The sequence below is a fragment of the Varanus komodoensis genome, unplaced genomic scaffold (assembly GCF_004798865.1).
Source record: "Varanus komodoensis strain SLA01 unplaced genomic scaffold, ASM479886v1 scaffold15, whole genome shotgun sequence".
NCBI lineage: Eukaryota > Metazoa > Chordata > Lepidosauria > Squamata > Varanidae > Varanus > Varanus komodoensis.
This window is the reverse complement of record NW_025335440.1, coordinates 22,596,942-22,608,996: the sequence shown is the minus strand read 5'-3', so window position 1 is coordinate 22,608,996 and position 12,055 is coordinate 22,596,942. Positions and strand designations below refer to the sequence as shown.

Genomic DNA, 12,055 nt, shown 5'->3' with positions numbered 1-12,055 from the left:
TTTGTTTATAAGACTTTCTATTAAAACCATTTCACATGCAGTATCCATCAAATTTACACCTCTTTTTATTTATATGCACCCAAACTGAAATGGAAGATACAGGATGCATTATTTCCACTCATTAAAAGTACAAGCCATGATGCTGAATCTGATGTCAAAATACATAAAATTTATTCTGCATAACACAGAACTCAAAACTTTAGCTCTCTTAAAAAAAAGGAAACATAAGTGTTCAAACAAACTATAGAATAGTTGTATCTGTAGGGTTGATACTCATAAAAAGTACAATGTGACACAAAGGTTAAATAAATATGCCATACCATGTGGGATTCAGCCCATAATGCCTGTGTTTGAACTGCCATCAATGGTGTGGAGTAGACCAGTCGTAATGACAACAGCCTTGTCATCTCAAAACATAAAGCCCTATTTCTTGTCACCTACTGAGCAACCATCAAAAGCAATTGTCAGTCAGTCAGCATAAACTCTGGTACATAAGTATTTCCACAGCAGTTTACTGGTTCCATAAATCATGCTATCTATCCAAGAGCCTTTCTAGTAGAACCACTTGGGGGGAAAGTGAGGAATAGTCTGGCTGTGCTAAAATGGTATGAAATACAAGAGTGGAGTAGGGGCAGGAGCAAGGAAGGGAAGGAGACGAATCAGCACTAGAGGGATAAGACTCTGATTTGTACAGACAAGAATGACTAGCTGAGAACAGAGTTACTGCACGCTTTCACTTGTGAACTGAACAAAAAATGATAACCATGTCAAAGCTATTCATGAATTAATGTGTCATCTCCTAAAGGTGTTTCCCCTTCAGAGTGAAGCTTCATTTGCCTTACTCCTGGATGAAGCAGTATAGTTATACAACAGAAGAACTCTGCAAGATTAAAGAATTATTTTAGACTCATGCCTTAAACGTGATTCAATTTAAAACTAAAAAACTCTTGATCATCACAGAATTAGTTTACTTGTTGCACAAAAGGAAAACAAAACTCAAGCAACTCATACATCTGCTCTTAATGTCTCCATGTGTGATTATTCCAAAATTTGTAATAAGCTAATTCAGTATATTAAAATTGTCAGCTCATAATGCTCATTTGTATTATGAATCAAGTACTGGCTCAGAATGTTGAATTATATATACTGTGAGTATTCAGCAGACAAGGCACCCAAAACAAACTTACTCTGGATGACACACCAGTCAATTGCAATGAACCTACCTGAACTACTATGACACCGCTTTACAGATACATACTTTTTAAATGTTAATCCTGAACCAAAACATTAACATTAGGACCAGACCAATGATCAAGCATCCTTTTGTTTGACAGTAATTTTCCCTATCTTAATCAGCTGTCTTTACTTTTTCTTGCAAGTATGGAGAACAAAACACTTGCTGTTCTCCATACAGATCTAAACCGTTTTCCTGTTTACTTCAGTACAGGAAGGAACAAATTTCCAAGTAGTTCTCTGTCTAAATCAGCCTTCCCCATCCTAGTACCCACTAAACACATTGGTAATTCTCATCAACCCCAGCCAGCATTACTATGGATGCAGGGAACAAGAAAATGAACTACAGTTCCCAAGAGCATAATATAATAATCTGTATGCATGAAGCACCACTGCTTCTGAGCTTCTTGGTCTATTTGTCTGGCCAGTGTTACCATCTTCTGCTAACTGAGCACATTTACAACATGATCAGTTTCTGCCACAACTGACATTTAAATATAGTATTCTTTGTTTATTCAACACCTGGAAATGCTGTATTCAAGCATAATACACTTTATTTTCATGTGGTTTCCTTTCATTACTAAGATTTTCTGACCACTTTGCAAGCTGTCTATGGGGAACTCTAAAGCAAAATTTGTTCTATTCAGCTGCAGTGCTCCATCAAGGCTGCAGTTTAGTTTGCAGAAATTCATTTGTAGAAGATGGCACTTGTAATGAAGGAACCCCAGGGACTTCTGAGGAACATAACTGAATACAACCTGGTTACATATCCAAGTTAAGAAATGAAATGAAAAGACATGACCATGGATTACTAAACCTGTAGATCTGCACAATCACATAGCCTTGATTTTTTTCCTCTAGCTAGGAACAGTCAGTCAAAGAAGGAAGTAGAAGAGAAAATGAAATGGAATATGGCATGTTTCCAAGCCTCTCAGGTATTTGTATTTGGCAGGAAACACCTTGAACTGCAATGGAAAATATGCCAAAGTGTACTGTACTACATCAAGAATTCATTTTTTATCCCATCTAAAGCAGCGGGGGCTTTAAACCCAATCTAACCAAACCTTGCCCTGAACACTATCAAGCAAATTCTAACAGTCATTTTAATGACAATTAAACTTCACCACTAAATGCAAACTATTGTATTGACTGTTTGATGGAGGATTTTTCAACAGTTCTGTCACTTCTATATTCTTAGAATTGCCCATCCATATTCTCATGCCCCTGCTGGATGAACCTTCCTCCTCGGAACCTGCTCCTTCCAGAAAGATAACCACAGATCTATTTACACAGGAGGAAAGTTCTGCCTGAGGCAGAGGTTGAGCAATCATTTAGACTCTGATGCAGTTACTGTTTCAAGACACAGGGCACTAGAACCCACCCCTTTGAGACAAAATTTATTAGATTTATATCCCACCTTTTTTCTTAAATAGAACTCAAAGCAGCTTACAATTCTCCTCTTGTTCTCAATCTTACCCCCACAACAACAAACCTGTCAGGCAGGTTAGGCTGAGAGTCTGTGATTGGCCCAAAGTCACCCAGTTGGCTCCATGGCTGAGCGAGGACTAGAACTCAGATCACTTGAGTCCCAGTCCCATGCTCTTAACTGCTACACCACACTGGCTCTCAACTAAATATAGGTACTCCTCCAGAGGAAGAGGTGTAGCTGAGTCATGAGAGGGGCTCCAGAGATACTAGCTATATAAACCTTCATTTTTTAGGCTAGCCATTGCTAGATCAAATCATTCCATCAGCAGCAGAGACATGAATTCCTGATCTTGATTGAACTGCTCTGAGTCTTGGACTCTGCTTAATGTTGCATATTAGACTGCATATTGCACTTCATGCCTTACCTGTGTTTTGACTTTGACTGTCCTCAGACTTATTTCCTGAAAACTACCTGCTTTCCTGCTAATATTGTACTTCGACCATTGCTTACCTGGACCATCCCTACTTTAGCATGATCCCATGTTATACTGAAACCTTTGTGCTTCATGATTTGCCTGTGTAACTAACTTCACTATTGGATTTGCCCCATGTACCAGCTAGAGCAAGATACATTTCCCTAGAGGAAAGCAGGCATTTCTGCAGTTCAATAGTTTTAAAAAGAAAGAAAAGACCTATAAAGAATGTACAAAAGTATTTTATAGTCCAAAGCAGTAAGAAAGACACTTTACCCAAAAAACCAAAACCAAAACCAAAACAAACAAAACAGTTATGAACCAAAATATGTTAAGGCACATTGGGCATATATTTAAGTATGTACAGCTTTCAAATATTGAGAGCTTTGAAACTGAGAGACAGCATGGTGTAGTGGTTAAGAAGGTGGGCCAGTGACTCAGGCAATCTGGGCTCTAGTTCCTGATTGGCAATGCAGTCAACTGGGCAACTCTGGGCCAGTCACAGACTCTCAGTCAAACCTACTTTACGGGGTTGTTGTGGGGATGAGATTGAGAGCAGGAGGAGGTGAATCATGTAATTTGTTTTGAGTTCAGTGTAATAAAAAATTGGGATATAAATCTAATAAATATATAAATAAAATCTTAGTTAACATTGGATAAATCTCACCTGGGTTAATACATGTTATGCTTTCATGTATTAAAACACTCACCTAATAACAACATGTGAGGGGAAAAAGCTGCACACAGGCCAGTGAACAGAAAGGCAAATGTCTAGGATGCTGGGGCTGGTAGAGGAGAGGTAGAAAGCACCATCCCATCTCAATGGCCAGTATGAAACTAAATGAAAAAGAAGAAAAGTTCCTTCTCTCTGTACCCAGCACAGAAGTCCAGAGTATTGAAGGAGAGAGAGAGAGCTCTTGGTGTCTCCTCTGTCACCCTCCAGCAAGCCAGTATATAGAAACATAGAAACAAAGTGAATCAGAAGGGGCCTCCTGGGCCATCTAGTCTGGCCCCTGGCTCCAGCCGGCTCTGCTCATGTAATCCTCAGCATGTGGTTGTCCAATCTTTCCTTGAATACTCTCACTGATGGGGCCTCAACCACTTCTTTGGAAGCCCATTCCATATCCTAGGGGCCCTAACCATCAGGAAGTACTTCCTGACATCCAACCTGATGATATACTTTTTTTTTTTTTTTTTGTAGTGGTGGCTATTAGAAACATATTTTGTCATTCATAACTGCTGAATGAGCTATTTACAATGACAGGCTATTTTAACAGGAATGTTGACAATATGTTGCATTAGATGGATAATAACAGGTATTATCTGCCATAAGAGGTTAATGTTTCTGAACGGCAGGGAATGGCAATACTATGGCATTGTATAAACAGGTAAAAATAACCCTGATGTATGCAGTGTGGAAAATCCTGTAGCACCACAGAGATTTGATTCTATTAGATCATTATAATACAGTTATTCCCCATAGAGTAACATGTGCTATCTATGTGAACAGGGCTTCGCACACAGCAGGGTGAGGCCATTCCGCTGGAACAACCCCTTTACATCCATGCATTGTATGTGTAGTTATAGGCATAGAATTCTACACAATATAGAAGCTTGTGCTACTGGGTTTTCATAATACTGTGTGGAATCCTTTGCCTACACCTGCAGGCTTCCCCAGTTCAGATGTCTATACAAAGTTCATGGAGTCAAGTGACAGGACTGAAAAGCCAGTTAGCAATCAGGTGGGGTCAGATGTTTGGTGTTGGGCGGGCTCAACCCGTGGAGATGCTGTTATGCTGATTGGTCCCAGATTCATGGTGAACACTTCATATTTTTCTCTTTCTCCCTCTTTGTTTGCCATATATACACTGTATATATTTTAAATCCTCAGTAAAAGAGGTCATACAGCTATAAGGACATTTTTATAAGGGCATCTCAGCTCACTAAAATTTAGATTTCTAATTCTTTAAAATTAATGCAAAGCTTCCTAAAGACTTACTTCTGTGCAGGCAGTTCAGCTCAGTTACATGCCACTCTTAGCAAGCTGCTCCAAACCCTCCTGATCACCATTCAGTGCAGCCTTAAAGTTCTAAGTCCAGTGCAAGTGTCTTTACATCTGAGCATCTGTCACTTTGCTAGCAGACCCTTTAATGCTGTCAAAGCTTGAGAGGGAAGCAGGCCCAGTATATGCAAAGAAAAGCTTACTTATGAAAGCCTTATTAGTTTGTGCTAAAAAGTGACTCAAGGCCTTCAGGTTGAAGCAATAGCAATCAAATACTGCATCTTGTTCACCCCAAGAAGGGCTCTGCCAGGGGCAAGGAAGTCCAATTAAAATTAAATCTAACAAGCCATGTACTAATACTAGATTAATTACTAATAGAAAAGCTATTAACATAAGCCTGTTTCTCTCTTTTTCTTTCAACCAGATGGAAGAAATACACTAAAATATAGAACTAGAAACTAAGTGAAATGAAGACTGATCTTGCAACTATGAAATATAACAATGGGTACAGTACTTCTCTTTACATAAAGAGTAAAGTACTGGTGCACCAATACAAGAGCTACCTCTCTATCAAAGTGGAAAAGAGGGCTAGGAAGTCTTCTGCACATCTCAGAAGCCAACAGTTGAGCAAAGAGGTGAGTGGACTGGCCCTCAGTCTCCCCTGCAAGAAAATGCAGCTGAACAATAAACCAAGTGGACTGGGGATGGCAATATAATAATGCATAGCCTTTAGGATAGCAACCAGAAGCATTCAGTCAAGACTGGGTTAGCAACTATCATAATCAAATACTGCCAGGTATTTCTTGAAGCAGTGATGCTGTAGATACTTGTGTAAGCATCCAACTGCATACATTTCACAAGACATTTTACAAAATGAGTTTTGCTCTTTTAATAATAGTGGCTGTAACTTTGTTACTGTTTTAATTTTATTTCTTTTAAATGTTGCAATGGTAGGCCAAATGTGGTACTACAGGATAAAAGTCAAAGAGAAGAACCATTCAGTGTTTTATAGTCATTCTCTCTCTCTCTCTCTCACACACACACACACACACACCCCTTTCCTAGCAATGTTAAAATTCATACTTCATTCTCCTTTTCTAAAACTTTAATTTCTAAGGGAAGCAATTGATTGTGCTCAAATAAGGGGACTTTTATTCCATGGCTTTTATTCCTGAGCTTTCCCCCTGACAGTGTGAGGAGATGGTGGCATATCCTACCCAGAGTTCCACTGTGCTTGCGGCTCAGATATGCAACTAGCACAGCAAAAGCCTGAGATTTCCTTTCAAGTGTGGAATAAGCAGCAGACAGTCCCAGCCATTGTATGTGCTTCAGAGATGGTCTTGGTAGGGCAACCCCACCAAGTCATTCAATCCGCTCCCAGGCTGTTAAGTATGGAAATGGAAGGGACTGCCATCCATAATGTCATGACTGATTATCCAGGACCAGCCAAAATATGTGGACCCCTGATAATAATATAACTATTTGAAAAAATTACCATAGTTATCAATCTTTTTTACTATCAAAACATTTTTGTTCTATTAAGGTTAATATTTAAAACTACTTGACCAGTATGAATATGTTAACTTACCATTTCGTTCATCACAGTATTACTTGTTTTAAAAAGGAGGCATGCTTTTATTCTGGTCCAGTAGCAGTCAGGACCAAATCTAGCAGAGTAACACACCAAGTAGCCCCAAAAAGTAATCTGCAGCAAAGGCCACTGTTTGACCACAGAGATCCTTGTACAAATCCTCATTTAGTCAAGTAGCCCATCAAAAATAATCCTATACTCTCAGCAACAGTGTCTTTGCTATCAGAAACTACTCCAGCCTAAGCATAGATGGCTCAAAGGACATGTAGCAGAAGGTAAGCCTTCCTGTATTTTTCTTCTACCCATGGACCAACAGAAGAATCAGTCCCTCCCACTGCCAACAGTAGGGAAAAAACAACTAGATGGGCACTTGAGCATGTCCAAATGCTCAAGATCTTCAAAGGTCTTGGATCCAAACCTATCTACCCCAGCATGCCCCCAAATCCATCCGTCCCCCACCTCACATGACTAGATTTCCCTCTTAGGGAAAACTGCTTAGAGGAAAACTTATGCATTAGCTAGGTGGAGCTAAACCCTCCAAGCTTAGAGTTCTGTCTACAGACCTGGAGGGGGCTTTCTAAACAAGCCTACGGCCACTGGAATGCTGTTTAGGGCACTATGAAATTCAATCCATGATAGTGACTGTAAGTGTAGACTAGGGTGGGATAGGATGGTTCCTATTAACACAGTGAAAGGCTATGATTTTGACTGTGTAATAAAAGATCCCTGAGATTGTGGTGGCTGCTTAAACAACTAATACTAATGTGGTAAAGCTAGACATTAACCTGAGCTGGTTTATTAAGAGGGTCCATGGGAAATATCCAGAAGGGGGTCAATTTGGCCATAACAGGGATAAGAAGGCAAAGAAAGAGAGCCCTGACTTGGAAAAAATAGGAATAAAACTATCTGGCAACAAGACGGAAAGCAATACATAAGACACATTGTTGGACCAATGTATTGGGAGTAAACACTACTGTGGTGACAAAGAAACAGTGTCTAGTATGTTTGTAGGCCCCAATCCAAGAAGCATTTTTGATTAGAAGCTACTGCGTTACATGGTTACCACATTCAGAGTGCAAAAAAATGTAACTAACATTACCAACTGAGAAACTGCTGTGAATTATCCAGGCATTTCTAATGAAAAAATAAGTGGGCTGTGTTAAAATTAAGAGTGTCAGAAGATGATCTAGAGTTGTGATATGAAACTTTAAAATTTGGAGCTTTTAAAAGCCAAAGGGAATTCCCTTTCTATCAGTTCAATATACAAACTCTCATAATTCAATACAAAATAAGAACATGTCACTGATGGGAAGAAACATTTAAGGAAGAATGACAGTGTAATCTTACACCTCTCTGCTCAGAAGTAAAATAGCAAAGCTTTATGGAACTTATTCCAAGTAAGTGTATAGGACTGGACTGTGGGGCATGTGTGGGGGGGTGGGGGGAATCAGTTTAATACCTAGCTATTGGAAATGCTAATAAAGATTTGGTTACAAAAAGTTCTCACCAGATGGATGAAATTAATAATTTATTCTATAATATGAGCACTTTCAGCTTCATTCTAGCTACCCTTCTGTCAGTCTTAAGAAATGTAAATAGCAAGAAAATGGTTTCCATTTTTCTTTCTTTTTTATGCATTGCAAGCCCTTCTTAAAACTCCTTAGCCTAATATTCATGGGCCTAAAACAAGATGGTTCTCATTGAAGGCAGTAACTGCTGACAGGAGCTGCCTCTTTTAAACATGTAACACCTCTACTGAAGGAACTACATTGGCAGCCTATTTGCTTCTGGGCCCTATACAACTTGGGATTGGGATATCTAAAAGAATGCTACAGCAATCAAACCAGAGCCAACAAACAATATTGTACTTCTCTGCATGGATTAACAAGTTGATATAAACTTAGACTTCCCTTGAAAACAAATACTGAAAGGTTTGCATCCTAGACACATCTGGAAGTAAATCTGAATTGTATCAGTGAAACTTATAACTGTACAAGTCCCTATTTCTTATTTCTATTTAAGATGCCTCATGATAATATTTTACATCATTCTAATGTATGCACACATACCTATGTCTCTGTAACATGCACATACAGAGATAACAGCAATTCAGTCTTGGGCAGCTCTGATATGCTCAATATAATTTCACAAATTATAGTGAAATCAGATCACGACCCACTTTCTTCACAAAACTGGAAAGATGGTGGGGGTCCCATTGTGGTAGAGATCTTTTCTGTTAAACTGTACACAGAGATGAGTCAATTTCCTTCTTTAGTAGCTCTCTGGAGAGGACCAACTCAGTGCAGCCTTCACAAAAAGACTTGTTAGTGGATCACATACTCATCACCATGCTGCGGCAGTAACTTTCATTCTGGAAAGGGTTTAAAAAGTTCCCTCTCGCTTCACATCATCTCAAGGAGTCCTGAGCTGATTGTTCAGGCTCATATGGTTTTAGGAGATATTGTACATGTCTCCTGAGCCTAATGATCCATTCACATGATGTGAATCCAATCACTCACAGACCATCAGACCCTGGTCCCATTGGAAAAATAGGTCTGTTGGGACCAGGAGGTACTGCATTCATTAAAGTATACATTTTACCCCAGAGTTGGTTGAATCTGCTGAACTAGGCATGATGGCCCTGGTGGCCTGCCACCTCTTGGTAAACCTACATAATTCCATGGTGGCACAGAAGATTATGCTATACAATTGTCATTTGTATGATCTGGCCATATCCTGGACCCATATTTGTTCCAGACATTCTGGAACCATCTACAGCATTCAGTGAGGGTCTCATTGCACTCAATAGTTCTGAAGTCCCAGTGGAAACATTCCTCTAGGAGGAATCATTCTCTGCTTAGGTCTGCCCATATTTGGATGTCCCTGTTGTCATGTTGGAGCCATTCTTATTGGGAATAATGCCTGACTTCCTGAAACACCTCCAATGCCTGTCTGGGTAACATGAAAGGTAGCCTTGGGCCTCCTGGATATCGGGGGACATGAAAGGATTGTCATGAAAGGCTGTAGCTTCACTGTCATGTTCACCTGTTTCACATTTTCCTGGAGCTACAGAGCAGATATTCCAATATACACACCAACAGGAGAATAAGAATCCCAGAGCTTTGCCCAAAATTATTTTTCTCCCCCACGTTATCTTTGACAAAACTGTCTGCACAGATTTCTATGCTCCTACATGGAATCAGTATTTATACACTAACTTCTTCCCGGCCTGTCTATTGGACAAGGTGCTGCTGTTGCTCTTGTCGTTGCCATGCATGCTTGCTCTAAGAGAATGCTTACCAACCTGTGACAGCCTGCCCACTCATCAGATCAGACACTCCTGGTAGTTTCACACGGACCTGTGGTCCATTTAGAGTCCACTCAGAGTAGAGCTTTTCATGTAGCAACTCCCTCTATGCAGCATAGTGTGCCTACTGATATCAAGCAGACACTGACATGGTTGTGGTACTTGCTGAAGACACCTTTTTTTGAACAAGTCTTCCTTGAGTAACAAGCCATGGTTTTACTGGTACAATCTGATTTTAAAAGTTTTAATTCTGTAGTTCTATTATCGCCCCTTTTTATTGATCAATACTTGAATATTTTACAGGATGTATATGAACGTCATACGACTTTTCTTTTCTAACTTTTCTTTTCTAACTTCTTTTATATCGTTTATATTTTTTATTTATTTTATATTATTAATTGTTATTATATTATATTGTTATTTTTATATTGTATTGTATTTTATTGTGTTGTAAGCCGCCCTGAGGCTTTGGCAAGGTGCAGCATAGAAATGTTCTAATAATAATAATAATAATAGTAGTAGTAGTAGTAGTAGTAATTATAGGTAGGTAAAAACTAAACATTCCATTTCCATTTAAAGAAATAGCTATGCTATATGAATGGTAGAGCCACAGCATAGAAAAATGAAGAATAACTACAGGCTACATCTTTCTGCAGTGTGCATAAAACCATGGCATCCCTGTGTAAAGTGAGAATTATGCAATCAAGCTGTAGTGTGAGTCCCTGGTCCCTCTTTCTCATGTTCCATTTGCCCTCCTAAACTGATTTTTAGAATTACTACCCTATTATCTGTGATTCTGTAACTAGAGAGGTCAAACTACAAATCAACTGGTTCCTAATGTTTTGAATCTTTGTATCTTCTGGCTTGACTACTCCAGGAAAGCACTCAGAGTAATGAACAGGATAGAACATAGTGGGTAGTTGCAGTTCATAATTAAAAGGTTTTAGATCATAAAGGATCTACAATCATCCACTGGGAAAGATCCTGCCTCTTAGGAATGCAGCTGGAGGAAACTGATGTTTGCTTAGAAACAACCTCCTAATGTTACTCAGTTACTTATTAATGACAAAAGGCCCTCACTTGATTCAGAGCTAAGAACCAAATCTTGCAGTGGACCCAAATGCCAACTGTGCCCCTTAATCAACAGCAACAATGCAATTAGTTGTATCAGTTGTCTCTACTACATTTAGATCCACCAATTAACTAGGGTTGCTTATGTATTATTGCACATTAAGCACCCTCTCGCAACACATGTTGGAAAATTTGAAGATCCCTTCACATCACTAGAAGAAAAAGGTTCACTTCTTCAAAGGGTCTAGCACTTTTTCCCTCAACTTCTAGTGACTGTGCTGCAGTCCACATAAATGCCATCACACAACATCCAGTCTATGTAATTCTTCCCCCTTAAAATAAGGAGAGGGAAGGAGAAGGACCATCTTGCTTCTTCACCATCCAAGGCTGGTGCTAGCCCTACTTAATCCCTAATAAAATGATAACTATGGAGCTGTACTCTGCTGTACTAGGCTTTCCTTTTTCACTATATTTTCAGAAGAATGTTTTATTCTTGCATTGTAATATAATCTTCATGAAAGCCTGTCTTTTATGAAGACTCACCTATATAACTCCTAAAAAAATTCTTTCCACTGATTGCCCAGTAATATAAACCATAGTCCTGGAGTTTTATAAGTGCCAAGATCCACTTAAGATTTACTCAGACAGTTTCACTTAACACATATTACCCAATTCCACTCTTTGTTCTTAGGCCCAATTGTTTGTTTCTCCCATTTTTAATGGCACATCTGTGCAGCCAATTGCCTGCTATGACTTTGCCAAGTGACTGAGAAATGAGCAGATTCAAAAATATAGAGAGACCAAAAGCAGTGAGCACATCTAAAATTTCTAGAGGCTTGGAAGATTACACATTTCATACAAGGAGCAGCATTTGACCTTTCTGGAGCCAACCCATTTCTGCTTGGAGCTAAACTACTCTGTTGCAGGCTCCAAACACAAAATCATTAAAC

At 39.2% G+C, this 12,055-nt stretch overlaps 1 protein-coding gene and 1 pseudogene across 2 annotated transcripts in view; both read right to left on the bottom strand.

The window, feature by feature from the left end:
- ARHGAP21 (Rho GTPase activating protein 21) overlaps window positions 1–12,055 on the bottom strand; it is a 129,079-nt gene that overhangs the window by 82,425 nt on the left and 34,599 nt on the right. The window lies entirely within an intron of this gene.
- Window positions 9,179–10,124, bottom strand: LOC123020936 (annotated as a pseudogene).